Consider the following 18054-nt stretch of genomic DNA (forward strand, 5'->3'; position numbering starts at 1 on the left):
AACGTACAGTCACAATGTTCAAAGAGCACAAGCTGTAGTGATGAGGACTTACAAAGAAAACATAATACTAGAGGATGGTGAGCATATATGACAGGAAAAGAAAGGCAGAGAGGTGACAAGAGAAGAGTGTGGATTGTTATGCGAACAAAAGGGGAGAACAGAAGATAAAAAAATTGTGAGAAAGGCAAATTGAATGAGATAAAGGGAAAACAACAGTAAACACAGGAAGGAGGAGAGTGGATGATAATAGTGAGAGACGGCAGGAGAGTGGATGTTGAACAGAGAGAAAAAGGGATTGGAGGAATATGAAGAGCCTGCAAAATACACATGGGGGGATGAGGTGACAAATATAAGGAGTGTGTGTGCACAATGCCAGTCAGTATTAGCTTAATATCTGCTTGCTCGCCACTGCTGTCATCCTCAGGCTCTCTGGGACAGACAGTATGCTGCCAGACTAAAAAGTACTAAACAACAGGGCATCTGTGGGTTTCAAACAGCAATTTTATGACCTTTTTAATATTACCTGGAACCTGAATTTTAGACAAATTAAAAGTAAATAAATGTATCAGTATGTCCTTTAGAAAATGATATGTAATATTCTCCTCTGACTATTAAATATTGATAAAATATCAAAAGTTTGGAAGAATATGCCTGACAAATGCATGTTCGGTATTTCTTCTACTGTTGCTATTTTTATGAGCAATTAATATGCTCAATCATCAAAGAATTAGTAAAGATTTGCAATATTAGATAAGACTATTATATATATTATAAGACTTATGCATCGCTTGGAGTGATTCTTTCTCTCACGATCAAAGCCTTTTCCACTTCTGAATTGTATTATGAATTAATTAATTTTTAATAAACTGCATTTGTGGATATGCAAATAATATAAAAAGGTAATAATATATTACCACATGTGCATATTTTTTTATAACCTTTAAAAAAACATTGTAAAAATAATTAGTACACTGAAGACTTTAAAGTCTTTAAAGCTTCTGTATTACTAATGCAAACCTTAGATCTTTTTCTTATGTGGGGCCAATTTTATATGCACTGTTCTATAAAGTTATATCCTCCAACAATTAATGTCTGAGCTGGAATTTGTTAAGTGCTACAGCTGTGCATTCAAATGTTTTTCCTTTGCAAACTAAACTTTCGTTTGTGTGTCTCTTTTGAGATGGTGCCTTATTTCTGAATTGTACCTCAACGGAGATTTAGCTGGTTTAACACTGATTGTAATTATTCATATTATAATACACAGCCTGTTTTTAGTTTATAATTCATTTGGCTTTGTTTGAAGTTTAAATCTTACAAATGAGTTAATAAATAAATGAAGATTACGTTTCCATCGTTAACCCTTCCACAACTATTTCCTCCTCTCCTCTTCCAATGGCCTCTATCTGCACCATTTATCCTATTACCTCTGAGGTTTAGATACATGTCGCTTTTCCACCGTCCCGGAGTTACACCACCCCCACTATCCCATCTACTTTTCCCCTACTCCATCACATTTTTGTCTGAACTCCCACTACATCTTCCTCTCCCTTACTGTTAGGACCACTCCACTGTACTGTAGGAGTACTAAGGAGAACTATGCAAGTGTCACACCTGGTACATTACATGAGTAGTAATCACTTTGTGCATTGGCATAAACGTGAAAGCTGTGATCTACAGTGTAATAAAACATAATGTATTCTATTAAATCTGATGTTTACTGAGTCTATATCATCCGTCAGCTCTTGAGCTACTGTTATCTGACACAACACTATCCTTTTTAACTGGGAGGATAACAAGTACACTTCCTGAGGTCACTCAGTTACACAACAAGCAGACTAGGACTGATGGCAGAATTTTCTGAACATTCATTACAGATATTTTAAACTATTATTACAGATAAGCACACATTTATTTCTTCTTCTTAAACATTTTAATCTTGCTGCTATTATAGAGTCATTATGTATGCATTAAAAATCCCCTAAGACGCAATAAAAAACATTCTTATTTTACACATTTTGTCACAGTCTGATTTAACCATCACATTAAACTGCAACAGAAACTAAACTAATTTGTTACAGGTGATTATTCCTCGCACTATGTGTATATCAACACATGGACAATTCATTAATCAGCTGAGAACTGCTTCATACATTTGCAATTTTTAAGTTATAAAGTATAAAGTAAATATATAATAAATAAAGTTTATTATATTAAGAAAACACACTAAAACATGGCATGGACACGATTTTCCTGCGTGGGAATCTAATGCACACCTGTTAGACAAGTATGTAGGAAAATGAATCCAATAGAAACAGCTGCTGAGCAAACGAGCAACTAATGATCAAGATATTTCCCCTCAGGAGTTGGTGGAGACCAAAACAGAGAGTGAATATTGGACTTTCATCTGGTGGAGACAAATACGACTCCAAATGAATGCTAATATTGCTCAGTAACTGCTGGATGTGTAAATAAGCAACTATTTGTGAACAGGTTTGCCATATCAACTCAAAAGGTGCTAAAATGGCAACATTGTGTTATAGCTTGTTTACGCTGCTCCCACGTGGCAAAAAAAAAATCAGTTTACACAGGTTTAAAGAAGCTATGTTTTGGTCATGGAGCTACAATTAGAACTAAATCATAACCTGTAGAACATCCCTGCTGCCTCACATCACAGCTCATTTCCTTCCAGTTTGACTTAAATTCTCCTGCTTGTTTCCAAAACTTATTTTCTACTAGCAGCCCCACTACCTTGCCCTCCTGTTCTCTATTGCATTTCTGACAATAACAATAAAACTCTCATCACAATTGTCTGGACTTATACCAATTCCCCAGCATTCTAACACAAATGTCGGACGTTCGTGCCCATGGGGCATTGAAGATATTTGGATACAGGAATCACAGTGTGATTTATGCATACACACATATACACAGTCGCAGATGTACCTAAACATACTCTTAAACTCACACGAGGACACAAAAACACATAGACAGAAATCAGAAAAACATACATTAATAATTCCTTAAAAGGGGTTACATGTGGTACACACATTCAGGGCTGGTCAACATATAAGCTCTAACCCACACACATGCATCAAAGTAAAGCCACCTATGGCATGTCGCCACAACAAAACACACCCACGACATAATTTCACTTATGCAAAGTTGTACCCCAACATAAAACAACAAAAATACAACAAACACACAAACACACACACACACACACACACACACACACACAGGCATACACACTTTTATCTGGGTCTCAAGACCAGCATGAGCAGCTGAAAACCACTCCCCATCCATGATCAGACGCCATATGCTTGCTGCAGGGCCTATTGTACAGAGGAGATGCAGAGGGAAAGGGAGGAAGAGGTGGGGGTTGACGGTGGACAGACAAGAAGAGGAGGAGGCAACGCGCATAGTTTTTCAACAGTTTACAACAAAAAGATGAGAGGAGGAAGTGGAGAGGGGGAACGAACAGGAGAGAAAGGAAAGAAGGACAAGGAGGAGAGGCAACAGATAGGAGAAAAGAGGAGAGAGACAGGGGAAGATAAGAGAAACTGGAGAAAAGCGGAGGGGAGAGGTGGCCTTCAAGAAGTAAAGAACGACAAAAGAAGACTTTAAGACATTTTTAATAATTTAGACTGCAAGAACCCTGGTTAGAAAGGGTATTAAGCCACAAAAAACTGCATCCCTAAATCTACACAAAAAAATACCTAAAATGGACCTCATGGCAAGCCAGAGGTAACCATGTACTCCTGTAGTTCATATTTCATTCAGGTGGTTCATCCCCCATTGAGAAAAAAAAAAAAGGGCAATAATTGTGCTCCAGTTGTCAAGGTGACTCACAGCTTGTACAATCATTAGCCCATCCATGAGTCACACAAACACACACACACAAACACTCAGCGAGAGAGAGAGGGGAACAGGGCATTTTACACACCTGTATGTGTAATCAAACAACGTAACAAGTAAACTGTCACCTGTCACCCCCCCCCCCCGACGTAGTCACTGTTTGGTTGCTAATTATTTCATTAGAATATTAGACCCTGAATGATTGGCTGACATACAGTATAGCCTTTATTGTACGAGTTATAAATTTGAAGCCAAGGTACTGCCAACCACCACGATCAGGCAATGATCTGTTAACACTAGAATTTGAATTAGATCAAAATCACACAAGTATTGTTGAAAAATGTTCAGTTACACCATTTTGGATTCCATGATTTTAAGCATCACCCACCATTGGTGTAAATCAGTGGAAATGTGTTGTGATGCACGAGGGGTGATTGCATTTTATCAAATCCTAAACCAAATATCAAATTCCCTATCATTCTAAATCCTGTTCAGCTTTTAATGACTTCTATGGTAACTAACAGTTATAAATTAGTTTAAAAACTGCAAAGATTCAATTTAGATCTGTAATATACACTGAGAAACCTACAGGTTTAGATTAAATAGATATCATTTACATTGTATAAACGGGTGTAGCCATGCTTACTTTACAGGCTTATTTAAACAACCTACTCTTTATGATTGATATCCATTAAAAGCTTACGCTGGGAGATCTGTGCAATGCCCATTAGCTAGATAACTTCAGAGTCACCACCAACTACAAAAAACCGTGACGTTACAAGAATGTGTCTTTTTAATCAAAATGATCCTTGACTGACTGTGCCCAGAGACCAGCTTGCAGGAAAGCTATTTTTAATCAGATAAACACTAAAAAAGGTCATTTTAAACCCTTAGGAAAAATGAATAAGCTACAAGCTGATATGCTTTGTCATTTTAAACAGCCAAAGCGGCAGCAGGAACAGCTTAATATGCCTAACACCTGAAATGTATTGTACATTTTCTAATAAGAAAAAAGAACGAGGAGAAAGAGATAAAAAAAAATATCTTACAAGATTTGCCTGAGATAACCAGGATCCAGGATTTTTGACATCTGCAAATTGGTTTCCAAAATGAGACCATCTGTCGAAACTCAGACCTACCTGCACATAATCTAATGGATAGTTTCTGCCCAAATAGTGACCTGAACAGATCCGCATTGCCTGGACATGACCAATCTCATCAAATAAGATATCTTAGCTGGACTAATGGCTCTTGTTTCATGTCCCAAATTTATGTGTAAGATTTAGCTTCCATTATCATTCAATGTCTTTGAGGTTGTGTCAAAGCTGCGGCTGTGTCCCCTGTTAAACATATTCAATTAAGGCACTTCCTTTGAGTAATTAGTATAATCGTTAGGGACAATGCAAAGATGTGTTACGCCCTGATAACATCCGCCCCCCCCTCCAGACATAACCCTACTTACAGGTATACACAACAGCGGATTACTGTACAATACTGTGTTCTGACAAACATGCACCTTGTTCATGGTGTTTAAATCTGGTGTCACACAGACAAAACATTTGCTAGGTTTTGTCCGCTAGATTTAGGATTGGAGTGGATTTAAAAGACCCTACCTGGTCTATTCCCATGAGTTTGGGGAAGGCCCCGGCACTCAATGCCACCTTGACAGTATCTGCTGGCGGGCGGCATGGCTGACGGGGGCGAAGGTTGGTGTGAGTCTCACTGCCTCACACCTTGTCACTACTACTGGAGTAGCTCATCCAAACCTGCAGGGTAAGAGTGAAGAGAAGGAGAGGATGAGGGAGGGAGGGAGGACGAGAGAGAGAGAGAGAGATGAAGGTGGATGGGAATAAAAAGAGAGGGGAAAGAGAAAACAGGGCACGTTAGTCAAGAACTGGGTCTAGTTATTTGAGATGATGTTTGCTTGCATTAGCTTCCCTTAAATTCAAATAATTTCATATATGACTCAGGACAACAAGGTCAACAAGGGCAGTGTTGAAAAATACATAAGACATTGTTATAGTGCAGCAGTGATATAACTTCATATGTGCAGAAGAAGCTACTGAACATTTAGATGTTTAGAGGAAATGAATCAATTGACCTACTTACATAAGTTTACGGTTACTTGCGCAGGCAGAAGTATACACACTGGCCCTGCATATTATCATACCCCAAAACCATTTGAGGTCAGGTTGCCCAGCTAAAATGCATGCTTTCATAAGTGCTAGTATAGAAACCACAGATGTAATACCTGCCATCTATAGTCATTAGCCCACAGCTAGAACACACTCCCCTGTTTGTGTCATGGTTGACCTTAAAGACTAAGCACTTTATGCAAATTCCTGCAGATACCGGTGCTTAAACTCGTATTCAAATACACAGTTCAACTTCGAACACCCACTGATACAAACTAAAGCAGACAAACAGATTTTCTATTTGTCCTATGAGATGACTTTTTTCCAGCAGTAGGCTAATTTAATTTGCAATTGTTGACACATAGAACATTAGGACGTGCCAGTGGGGCAGATACACTCAAGAGCTTAATTCAAATCAAAGTTTAACTGCTAATGAGGTCACAGCAGGTGAGTGAATTAAAAAGTTATGATGTTTTTAAAGATCCACTTTGTTTCACTGGGACCTTGGATCAATTCAGCCAGTTAAACACAGCAGAAAGACACAAACCACCCAGCAGCAACTTGTTATGACTTCCAGAGTGAGGTTTGTGACTTCTTGTAGATATTTTCACAGTAATGAAAGTGCAAGTTCCTGCAGTTTGGGAGATAAGGTAGCTCCATCTCTCTTTCACTGAAGTGAGGTCAGTATGTAGCAACACTTTAGCCACAATAGCCAGTAAGCATGCAGAACTCAACAGCAGCAGCTTAAGCAGGTTACTAGTGTAGAGCTCCTTCCTCTGCCAAATTCCACTAACTAAGGGCTATTTCTCCAATTTTACACATAAAAGGTATCATGGGGAGCAAAAACAGCCTTTGAAAACATTTGTGTTATGTCTTCTGTGATTCTGGATGACCTTTGTCAAATCTGAGAAAAATTGGCCAGACGGATAAATCTGCAAATATAAGCATATCGCAGATATATCATTTTGTGTGTATGTCAGACGAATAAATTGCAGGTAAGAAATGCCAAATATGTGCCTCCATAACACACTTTGGCCACCAGAGAGCGCTGACAAGTTTATTCTTCAACTGTAAAATGGCTCTTGGTCAAGAATTTTAAGCCAAATTTAAGGGATACTTATAAAATTATTTTTGTATTTTTATATGTGTGTGAATGAATATTTGCTGATATATTGTAATCAGATTTTTTTAAATTCTCAAATGTGAATATTAAAGTAAATCAGGTATTGGTTAGGCTAAAGTTTGGAGACTAGAAATTGTTTACGTAGAGCCTTTACAAACGTCTTAATTCATTTGTTTTTTTATTTCTTGCAGGTCCCCCAGCTTTATGGTGCAATACCAAATCTGCCTTTTGAAAGATAAGAAGTTAAAATCAGGGGGAAAGATGCTAGGGAAAGTAATTGACAGAGGGAGGACAAGGAGGGACAGAGTGAAAAAGTGAAATAAGAGCATTTGCTTGACATTTAGTTTCGAGTGAACCACAGATGTGAGGTAAGAGACACCAGAAATAAAAACTGTTATGTTCTCTGCCTTTCACTGGTCAAAACCGCAATTGAAATACACAAACAGACTCTAAATCTGTATTTGTCACCATCTACACCCTGGTTTATACGCTTAGCAACAAGCACACCAACACTCACTCCTCTTTCATGCAAAACACACACACACTCAAATATTGAACATGTAATCCTGGGTGGCTCCTCCCTGGCTTCTGTCCCTGTGCAGAGGACTCCTATGTGGGTACAAAAAAGCGCAATATCTGACAACAGAACAGGCAGCCGAATTGACCTGAAACCCTGTGGCTTTCTAAAATAAGCCAGTTAGAAGCCCCATGGTGGAAAAACAGCCAAATCATAGTCACTCCGAACCACACAGGGGGAACTGGCTAAAGCCACTTCTGTGTGCTTGCAGCGGGTCTACCCACCACTGCACAGTTATCAAGTAGAAAATGTAGCATAGATATCCCCAAAACTGACTGAGGAAGGCATCAATAATTTACCTTCCTAGCCTGTCTAGAAAGCTTGGATCATCCTAGTTCCTGGTGGAGAAGCCTGTTTACATATTTAATCTCGATCCATAATGCATAAAGGCTGGCTCAGATTAATTCCTGGGAGAAAACTATTGAGTGGAATAGAGCGCACGCTGATACATACCGCATGTGTGTATGAACCGAGGCAGAATAGTGAGTGATGAAATGTGTGTTTTTGTGAGGATGCCACTGTACAGTACTGTGTAAGTGTTTGTATGCATGCGTGTGTGTGTGTTTGAAGAGCATGTATTAATTTAAAGTTTACGTAATGAGACTGGCCTGGCGTGTGTGAGTCACCCCATAATGATCCACATAGCCTTTATTCAAGGGCCCGTTGCCATGGCAGCAGTTGCATCAATAGCTCGAGATGTGGATGCATCTTTCTTTCCAAAGCGCGTGTCATAGGCTACTCAAGTCACGTTTGTCACAACTCCCCAAATATGACTCACCCCACCTCCCTGCTTTGAATTTCACCACTGAAATATGAACGAATATGTTCATTGAAGATTAGAGTGGTTTTGTAACGTATGTTAAATACTTTCTGAGACACTTTGCCTTGCAGCTGTGTATCTCTGTTTCTCTCTGTTTCTCCTCTATGTAACCTTATGCAAATACATTTCTTCTCCTGGTCTCTATTCCTGGATAAGCAAGGCGAATGAGATGTGGAGAGAGCAAATGCAAAGAAAACAGAGACAGATACATATCAACATCTGGATATGCACAATTCTGCACACATTTCTCTTAATAGGCTAATTGCTGAAACAAACGTGTAATGTTAAACAATATCAGCAGCGCCATCCTATTAATCCTGTTAAAATAAACAAATGTCTCACAAAGACGAGCCTTACTGTACATACATACAGAATGTGTCAATGAGTGCTTCAGATATATCCTACAGACAATAGCATGTAAGTCATCTATGCGAAGATTATCATCCTTCTCAATATTGACTGAAAACATATAGCGCAGGGACACTTAAGGAAAGCTATGAAGCTGCCACTCTGGAGACTGTCAAGATATTTATCCTTGCTTGCAGTAAGTGTATCAGTCTGAATGGTTGGGCCGTCCACTGTTTTGGTCCAGACTGAAATATCTCTACAACTTATGGAGGGACTGCTATGAAATTTTGCAGGTTCTCTCAGAAGGAATTGTGACAACGTTGGTAATCCTCTGACTTTTCATGAAGGGCCACCATGTTAGCATTGTCATTGTCAGCACATTAGTATGCTGATGTTAGGCACAGCAGTCCATTGAGCTAATCTAAAGTACAGCCCCACAGACATGCTAGCATGGTTTGTCTTAAAATGCAAACCTAAAGATACATTTTAGTTGGGTCTTATCTTTATAGTTGTGGCTATCATTCTTATTAGTGATGTTAAAATTGCACCTTTGAATGCAGTGCTAAAAAGTAGTCCAACTTGACAGGTTTTCAAACAAAGGAAAACAATAAAATTAATACCTAAAGTGTCTGTTGTAAACAAAAGCCAGACCAAAACAACGACAAGGATATGTCAATGTTAGCTTATTGGAGAAAGCAGAATCTGTGTATATATGGGTGGATGAGTAATGTTAAACTAAGTTAAAGTACGTACAGAAATGCCAACAACTGTTAGAAACAGTGGTGCCATTATCATTACCCAACAGAGGTCACTGACAATCATATTTTTCATTAGTAAAACGTTGGTTTTACAAGTGCTCGGTATTTATGTTGGTCACAATTCTTTATATAATGATAAAATAAACCATGATACTCTTTAAACAGCAGAGGGGGCCATCTACTTTTGACTTTGCTTGTTTGTTTGACATCCTACATCACTGTCAGTAGCTGTATCAATGCGCAAAGACTTCAGTTTTACTTTTACAAAGAAAAGGAAATATGCATTATTATTGCAGAGTTTATACCCCAGAAATAAAACAAATATCTTTTTTCAGTTAGTCTTCAAACTGATTTTGTTAAAAAAAAATCATGAAATATGGTGAACCCAGTAATGTTAATTATATTGTATTGAATTGTGAATTAAATGCATCATTACATGCCTATATATAATGGATTGTGTGTGTATATATTTAAATAAAACAACATCCATCGGAATTTACAGTTTGACTTTGCACTGGTTCAACTTTGACTTCCCATACTTACCGCATTAGTGCAGACACAGTTTTTCCATGCAATGAGTGATTATTACCAACAGTTTGGGTCACTCCTTCTGGTTTAACCTCCAAATAAAAGTTGTCTAATTTGGCCAAATTCTTTTTATTTTTAGCCCGTCTGACTGTCTAACTGCTCATTGTTCCTGGCCAGACAGACATTGTTGTCATGTTACCACATTTTAACAATTAGTTTAGCCATTTCTGTCAGTAATGACAGTAATGACTCACCAATGTTGCAGTGTAATAAACAGGAATTATACTTTAAAATGAAGAGTGAATGGTTTGTGTTTGTGCGAAAGTGACTGAGGATTTGGCTTTGTTTTCCAGTAAAGACGGTGTGTGTGTGTGTGTGTATTCCGAGCACCTTGTCATCATCTTCCGAGAACTACAGATGAGTCAAAGATGGTCGGCCTTGAGCCTTATTGATTGGAGACACACACACACACATACACACACCTATCTCACTGCTGACAGCCACAGTAAATCCCTTGAAAATGGGCTCAAATGTAATTGAGAGACAGAGCCGTTCAACACACCAGCACACCATGAGCAGGGCTACAAATGGTCCAACACTCATTTGATCAACATGTTTTTCCTGCAAATCAACACACACTGCTCCGGGGGAACAACTTCTGAGCAACAAGGTTCCATACTAGGATTTTTCTCAGGTGTGTGCGTGATTGTCTCTATATATTCTCTACAAGTCATCATGAGTGTTTACTATAGCCTGGGGGGCTGTGTATCAAATCCCAATCTGTCGCTTTGGCATCTCGTTGCAACCTCCTCACAGTGTAAATAGAACCTTGTTATCAAGCTAGCTGCTGTCAGAGCTCATCATGTCAGAGCAGGTGATTTGCTGCAAACCTGGTTTAGTCGAGTGTGAGCGAGTGTGTGTTTATTTTTTTGCTTTGCCAGAGGTTAAACAGGCTGACGGGACACAGAGTTCACTCCATCTGTTTCATTCGCAGAAGAACACTGTCAGTTTTTCAGGATCTGACCACGCTTCTTTCCTTCCTCTCCTCTTTTCCTCTGTTCATTCATTTTGTCCACCGCATCCGACGTTTTGTGCTTTCATCAATCCGTTCTACATTTCCTGCCAAGTCTGTCTCTACTCAGAACATATTATTTCGCGGAATTTGACCGAAAAGAACATAAATCAGGCAATGAAAAACATTAAACAAACAGACTCCACGCTCTCTTTTTTCATTCATCTGACATACATGTGTAATCCTTCCATTGGTTTAACTGCACTTATGTACTGTATGCAATAACATGCTGCCAAAACCATCAAACCGCTAGTCAAGGTATTGTAATCTGTGTACTGTATGTGTGCAGTTAATCTGTCTTCAAGCACTCGCCCACCTGCCGTAACAAGAGAGGCATGTGTCGCTGGGTTACAGTGGCCAGAATTCTACAGGATTAGCTCCAAAAGAGTGGAAAATAACTAAATCTCATGTTACCCTCAGAAACCTGTGATTTGATCTGCTGCCAGAGGTCGAAATTAAGGAACAAAACCATCAATAAAGAGGGGAGAGAGGGTAAGAGGAGAGGAAACAGAGGACGAGAGAAGGCCTGTGATTTGTTGGGCAGCACAAGAGTGCAGGGTTTCACCTCAATAATTCATGATGTGTAATGTGAGGGTCACATCGTCTGTAGAGGGGAGGAGGGAGGGGAAGAGAAAGAGAGAAGATGGAGCGATGGAGGTGAGAAATGCAAGTGAACATGAGAGGAGGCAGAGAGGGAGGAAGGGAGTTAGAGGCACCAGAGATTAAAGGACAGCAGACACAGATAATAAACATGAACTAATGACGTTAAAATTAGACTGAGATAAAGAGAATAAGGTTACATGATAGACAGAGAAATAAAAAAACAGGCGTAAAAAAGGTAAAGAGAAGATGATAAAGGGCAAAAGATCTGAGAGGACAAGATAAGAGAAAAGAGAAAAAGAGGCTTTAATAAGAAAGACACGGAGAAGGTACCTACAAGTGTCAGAAAGCCAAACTTCACACTTTGTCACACGTACCTGGAACAACTTATACGAGATAGAGAAACAAAAAGCTGTATGTGCAAGTAATCACAAAACAACATGCAGCTTAACTAAATAAAATGAATAGATCTACTAATGTAGTTGTGACTATTTATGGCATTTGTCTCATTTCATTTCCATCGCTACTAAAGGAATTCATTAACACCACTTTCTAATTGCATGTAACAGCTTTTCAAAGGATTATAATTAAAACATCCCTGCATAATGTGAAAAAATTAAGATGCCCATTTGCTGTATTTAAGGAATTTTAACACTTTGAAGTAAGTTTAATTAAAACGTGTTCAGGAGTTGCTGACGGAGACAGAGAGAGGAGACAAACAGAGTGAGACTGGGGGCATGCATATCAAGGGGAACATGATCTAAGTAAAGCACATCCTTTCCTGGCAGCTCCTCCTGGGACCCGTTACAATGAACCCTAATGGTGTGAGAGAACATGAGGCAGCAGTTTTCTTTTTCTTTTTTATACAGACAATGTCAGTGTGACCAACCAGCACTCAGCCCCGATGAAACAACCCTGATGAGCAGGATATTTTACAAACTTTAAAAAGGCATGAAAAGATTCACTTAACACATTTACTAAATTGTTGTATTTTTTTCAAAACTATGTCAAGGTTTAAATTCTAGGGTTGAATATGACCTCAGGCTTTTGCATTTAATTGACTCTTAATTTGGAGCACACTGAGAGGCATGGTGCATGCTAAACACCACACTTCAGACCTCCCTTGGGTTCTGTCTGAGTCATTTTGACACATTATACATATGAGTCAGACCACAAATTAATTTTATTGATGCCTCTCTCTCCCCCTTTCATGCAGCTCCCATAACATGTGCTAATGAATCTTCTATGTGATGTACTAAAGTTTTTTTGGATGTAGCTACTAAATCTGACTTAATTTCCACAACGAGTTTAAAGTTGATAAACTTAGATTATTTATATGATATTAGGATACTTTAACTGGAACAATGCAACTGCTCAAAATCGTAAGATCTTCAATTAGTCCAAACACTGAACAATTTATTGGCCATTTTAAATAATCCCAGTTACCTTAATAACAACTAGTAGCCTACAAACAGAGAAACAATTGCCATCAATAATCCAAAAGCTAAAAGACTTTTCTCCCATTTCCTGTTCAAAATCATGAACTCTGTCGTGTTTCTCACTGACTACTATACAAAAACCCACAGAACTTGTATAACTTTAATTGATTTTGCTAAAACTAGATCATATTTTATGGAGAAAATATTTTATGGTTTTTCCATGTTTATTGGATTTAATGTCCCCCGACTGCTCTGCTTCAACTTTCAGTGATTCACAGAGTACCCTGATGGAAATATAGTTTCAGCTACTTGTTGTTAGTGGTGAACTACTTTAGCCACTAACTAGCTGCTGCTTTTAGCTGGTTAGTACAGCTAACTTAGCCTCAGCTGAGCTACACAACATCAGATGAAAAAAACATCACAAAAAAGCACTTTCTGCATACAAAAAGTATCCTGACTCCTGGGCAGAGCAGTCTGATAACTTAGACCAACTGAGCGGGTCTCTGTAGTCCTACTTAAGTAGATAACGGTATAAATAAATCTGTTGCATTCAGTCTTAATTCTGGGCTTTTTGTTCACAGGGATTACGTTAATCTCATTATTTGACATGCTGGCCTTTTTCAGACATCGGACACCGTAACATTACATATGACAGAAACTAAGTACAAGCATAACACCTCCCCTTTCATTTCCAGCAAGAAGTTAACAGACGATTTATTTATAAAAAGTTATGGATGTCAAATAAAATTTTTTGAAGAACTAAAAAACAACCATAAATTTGATGTAACCTAAAACCTCCTTCAGCAGACCACTGGGCAGTGGGCCCAAACTTAGTACTTGTTCCAAACAAGCTATAGTCCAGCCACTTCCTAAGAAACCCTGACTCACACCAACTATTCTAAACAATTTCATACTCGATTTCAAGCTGTAATTATTATGGTTTTGAGAAAGTTTTAATCTATAATTGTAATAAACAGCAACAGCATATAATCAAATTTGAGAGAGAAAACAATCTAGCAATAAAAAGTCCTTTTAAAGCCCCTTTTACCAACACATACCATGAGGCCACCCTGACATCGAAATCTTTTTTCCTAGGCTGGAGAAATTAATCCTCTTTAAATTCCTTAGAATGTGTGCGCACCATCAAGTTTCGCAATATCAAGTGCATTATGAGTGTGGGAGAGTGCGCATACTCATGCTTTAGTATGTGGACTTCAATAATTGTGCCTGTGGGTGGGTGTGTCTGTATTAACCTATGTGCTGGGTGGATTTCAAAAGGATCCCTTCTAGCTCTTCATTTGATGCTTTTACAAAGGGCCCGCTTCGCCGCAGGGGCCTGTGTGTGTGAGAGAGAGTGTGTGTATCTGTGTGTGTGTGTGACAACCTCCAAAAAGAGCACCATCTTTTATCTGAGAGCTGAGACAAAAGGCCATCGACATGGTGGAGAGGACCGAGTTATTGTTGCTCCGAGCGTGACGCCTTCACACGCCTACACACCCACTAGCCACAGGATGGTCATGTTACACCCTTGAGCAGAGGTGTCAGAAACACACACACACACACACACACACACACATACACAAACCCCTAAAGAGTAACTTAATACCAATCTGAAAGGCAGTGTTTTACTGCACTATCTGATTTAAAGTTTAAAGCTTGTTTCACCTCTGACCATAGCAACACTGATGGGTCTGGTAAAGGTACAAAGAGCCCACGTTTGACCCCAGCAAACGACACCCAACAATATTTTACAGGGTGTTAAGTTACCTTTTAAGTTCAGGTAGAACTTGTCTCCCCCCCCTCCCCCACCCCTCAGCCATGTCAAATGAACTCAAGTACCCCCTCATAGACAACACCATTATGTTCTAAATGGGTGAGCGGGTCTGCGTACACAGCCGGATGATCAAATATGATTGACAGGGAAAAAAATTAATCAAGACATTAGCTATGAATTCTCCATATCCCTCTTGTGCTCTGTTCCTCTCACAACTACTGGCATCAAAACGAGAAGGAAGTGGTAAAGAAGTAAAGCCTGCCTCTTGCTTGATTTCACTGGCTGCCTACGAAAAGTGTGACATTCCACGGCTTGCACTGAAAAGAATATTTTAAATTTTATGCATGTCTGGAAACCACTAGAAAAATGCAGAGCAGAAGAGGATCACAGGCACACCAGGAAGGAAAATAGTGTTGCTGGTGACACATCTCTGTGTGACTGTAAACTTTCAGTGTTTAGTTAGTTAGCTAGTCTTTGGTTTCCATTCGCAGGCTACTACTAGCCTTGTAATAGTCTTAATTGCAACATTGTTCAGGACTGATTTGTGGTTATTTTTTCTATATCAAATCGTAAATTCAATTTATCGGATTAGTTGAGCTACTCCACATTTTTTCCTCGTATCCCCTGGCAACTGCAGAAGCAGCCACTGCAGTGCAGGTGCCCCTAATTGGGAATCACTGATTTAGAATATTAAAACAAAAACAAACCATGGTCCCAAAAGTACAACATGACAGAAAGAGTACACTGGAACTGAGAATCTTAAAAATGTTACTGTGTTATGCCCAGTCCCTCCCCAGCACACACACATACCCTCACCCAACCCACAGGAAGAGCTGCTTGCCCTAAGACAAAGGGCTGACAAAACAGCTACAACTAAAGGAAGAACACAAAAGGAAAAGGGGTAAGGCTAGGGTCAGGGTTTAGAAATATGGCTTCTAGATTCAGCCAAAGGAGGAAGTGCCATGATCTAAGAGACTTAACATGCACTTATATTCAAACAATACACCAAGGAAACAGACCAAACATTTTCCTCACAAACAACAAAGCATCAAATGAGGACTTTTTTTTTTTGTTAATACATTCTGTATGGCGTCCCCTATAGTGACACGCATCACAACAGCCTGGTGACTTCTCTCTGTGTGACTCTTGCACGGCCTGTGTGCCTCTCAGCAGGTTTGTGTCTAAAACTAAACTGCTGCAACCAGGATATCCTGTCAAATGTCAGTACCAGCAGTTCGTAACGCCTCTCAACAGCAGCCAACCGACCTCCCACTGAGGCGTGAGCCCGCTACGAGGACACCAAATCGACTCTCGCGCTGTATACAGCTGAATACAGTGTATACATGTCTAGATACAAAAATGTGCACACACAGGATAACGAGTGAAGCATGGAGCTACAGTGTATTGCTGAACAAGGTACAAGCATAGCCTAAATAGTGTGTTGCGAGCAGAGTAAGCCAGCAATTTGAGGTAAACAAGTGAGTCAGAAACAATTAGAGGTACTTGGATGGCATTCTGCAACCCAGATAATCAAAACACTGGAACATTTAGAGACGAGGAGACAAAAAAAGAAGACGCTTGCTTGAGGGAAAGAAACACAAGGCAAAATTAGGCTACAGGCACACAACTAATCCATAATGTGTATTGTGAAGGAACCAAGTAATACTGCCAACTAATTACTTTCCAACGCAGCAGATTTATCAGCTGTATAAGTGCTCTTTCTTTATACTTTCCAAAATCATAAACTTCTACACCACATTTCCATCCCCCCCTCCCCAAAAAAACATGAGGCCACAACGCTCAACTGTCTTAAAACACATCCGTTCTTTATCATTTTCATTCTTCTCTGGTTAGACGTGGAAAACCCACACCATCCCATCTCAAATCAACTACCAAACATGTACAGTACGTACCAAGAAATTCACAACCTGAGATTGCAAACATCTAACCACAGTGTTCGTGGCCACTGGTGACACACTGGAGAGGAGGCAGGAGAGTGCACAGAGCCGCACCCTGAGGCCTACTGCATCCTGTGTAGCTATTGTAAAGTAAGAGTAAAAAAAAAAAACACTATGAAGATGTAAGGACTCACCCGGAAAGCTTGACAATCAACGGGCTTGGTAGTTCTTCCCCTGCTCAATCTGCTTCTTGTGCAAACAACTACTCAAAGCGGAGAGAGAAGGTAGCTCTTTTCTAAGCAACTTTAGTCTGGGTATGTGCCTGCAAGTGAAGTGCCTTCAGCATCATAAGCCATTGACAAAGACTTCGCAGCGGTTTGAGCAGTGCTTCGCCTCGGGCAAAAGAGCGACCAAGAGAGCGCTGAGAGACAGACAGAAGGAGGAAGTAGGCGTTTGTCGAGAAAAGAGGAAACAGGTCTGTCAGCGGAAAAAAGCGGCAAAATTCAAAGATAAGATGACAGCGAGCAGGAAGAGACTGCAGGAGTCTAAAGTTTAGACTTGTATGTAAACAAAGACAAACCATGCATCTGAATCATCCCTATAAATTAAAAAATACACTTAATTGGGCTAATTGAATTAATTGAGGATAATTATATCTTATAAATATTTCATTAGTGTCTTCCTCCTCCAGTGCATTTCTGTGAGACTAATCTACTGGAGCCTCAAATCAGGTTACCTTGGCAAAGCTTAGCAAAAAGGAAACCACAACCTTGACTCTGTCCACTGGTTACATGATCTACCTGCTAGCACCTACAGCTCACTGGTTAACACATTATATTGTGTTTATTTATAAGTACAAGTGTAAAAACAACAAAGTTGCTCCAGGAAGTTACTGCCAAGTAATAGTCCAACACATAACATCCTGCCAGCCCGGTAGTATCAATCTTCTCATTTACATCTCAGCAACAAAGCAAATAAATGTATTTGCCAAAATGTTGAACAATTGCTTTAATCAATTATTCTAAAATTCCACCCAAGCCTTTTTCAGTGTACCACACACAGAAAACAGTTAACCTACGAGAGATGTGACCCACACCATAAGGGGAAAGGGCTCAATCGGAAACTCT

At 39.4% G+C, this 18054-nt stretch overlaps 1 long non-coding RNA gene across 1 annotated transcript; it reads right to left on the reverse strand.

Moving 5' to 3' along the window:
• Window positions 1-5468: 5468 nt before the first annotated feature.
• Window positions 5469-17367, reverse strand: LOC118342792. The gene is made up of 2 exons (XR_004797503.1): window positions 17122-17367; window positions 5469-5621 (listed from the first exon to the last, which is right to left on the reverse strand). It is a non-coding gene; the product is annotated as an uncharacterized LOC118342792 (long non-coding RNA).
• Window positions 17368-18054: the final 687 nt, after the last annotated feature.

This window comes from Morone saxatilis, unplaced genomic scaffold (genome assembly GCF_004916995.1).
Source record: "Morone saxatilis isolate NCDOM2014 unplaced genomic scaffold, NCSU_SB_2.0 Contig9, whole genome shotgun sequence".
NCBI lineage: Eukaryota > Metazoa > Chordata > Actinopteri > Moronidae > Morone > Morone saxatilis.